This window comes from Odontomachus brunneus, unplaced genomic scaffold (genome assembly GCF_010583005.1).
Source record: "Odontomachus brunneus isolate Ranch 3 - 2012 unplaced genomic scaffold, Obru_v1 Obru_scaffold_250, whole genome shotgun sequence".
Classification (NCBI taxonomy): Eukaryota; Metazoa; Arthropoda; class Insecta; order Hymenoptera; family Formicidae; genus Odontomachus; species Odontomachus brunneus.
The window spans coordinates 172,530-173,733 of record NW_022639700.1 but is presented as its reverse complement, the minus strand read 5'-3'; the positions used below and the strand labels follow the sequence as shown (position 1 = coordinate 173,733).

Genomic DNA, 1,204 nt, shown 5'->3' with positions numbered 1-1,204 from the left:
TCCATTAAAAATATGGGAACCCCTGAATATCTTTTTATAGTGAGGTTTTTTGATAAAACTTTTAAGACAAAAGTTATAGGATTTCAGAAGCTGAATCTGATGGTGGCCTTAAAATTGACCTTGAAGGTCATTTCAAGGTCAGCTTAATTTTTTTTAATGGGAACCCTGACCCTTGGATCAGGATAATCATCTGGGGTCATTTCGAAGTCAAAGCATCCGCTATTGCGCGACCGCATTGTTCCCATATTTTTAAGAAAAACCGTGAAGTTTGAAAGTCATTTTAAGGTCAAAGGGAGCATTTTCTGAAAAAATGTTTCAGACAAAAGCTTCTCAGTTTTTGGCGTAGATTCCGAATCCGTCATGAAAATATGCATGTTCTATTTAAAAAAATAAAGTTGACCTTAAAATGGCTTTCAAGGTCAAAATTAAGGTCAATTTTAAGGTCACCATCAGATTCAGCTTTTGAAATCCTACAACTTTTGTTTTGAAAGTTTTATCAAAAAACCTCACTATAAAAAGATATTCAGGGGTTATTTTTAAGACACCACCCTGTACACACACACACGCACACTCTTCCGGGCATTTGTGGGTACGTAGAATGGGATGATGTGAACATAAAAATCCTATACCGTTTTGCGATATTTGCAATAATTATCGAGATATTAATTGTAGGAAATTTGTGAATGATCATGCAGGATATGATAAATGAGTTATAATAGCGACGACTGCCGTCGTATACTTATACTTTAGGTCAAATTGGACAAAAAAGTCCTTTACCATTTTGCAAATAATCACATAGATTTTTAATTATTAATTAAAGAAGATAAGTGCATTATCACGCAAAATCATGCAATAATCTTCTTTAATTAATAATTAAAAATCTATGTGATTATTTGCAAAATGATAGAGAACTTCTTTGTCCAATTTGACCTAAAGTATAAGTACACGACGGCAGTCGTCGCTACTATACTCATTTACCATATTCTGCATGATTATTTACAAGTTTTCTACAATTAATATCTCGATAATTATTGCGAATATCGTAAAACGGTAAAGGACTTTTATGTTCATCTCAACTTGTTCTACGCCCCCCCCCAAAATACCCGGAGGAGAGTGTAAGACACTCTGTGTATATATATATATATATATATATATATATATATATATATATATATATATATATTTTTTTTTTTTTTTTTTTTTT

The 1,204-nt window shown here is 31.8% G+C and overlaps 1 protein-coding gene across 1 annotated transcript in view; it reads left to right on the top strand.

Annotated features, from left to right (window-relative positions):
• LOC116852706 overlaps nucleotides 1-1,204 on the top strand; it is a 9,813-nt gene that overhangs the window by 5,437 nt on the left and 3,172 nt on the right. The gene's annotated exons all lie outside the window — the stretch shown is intronic.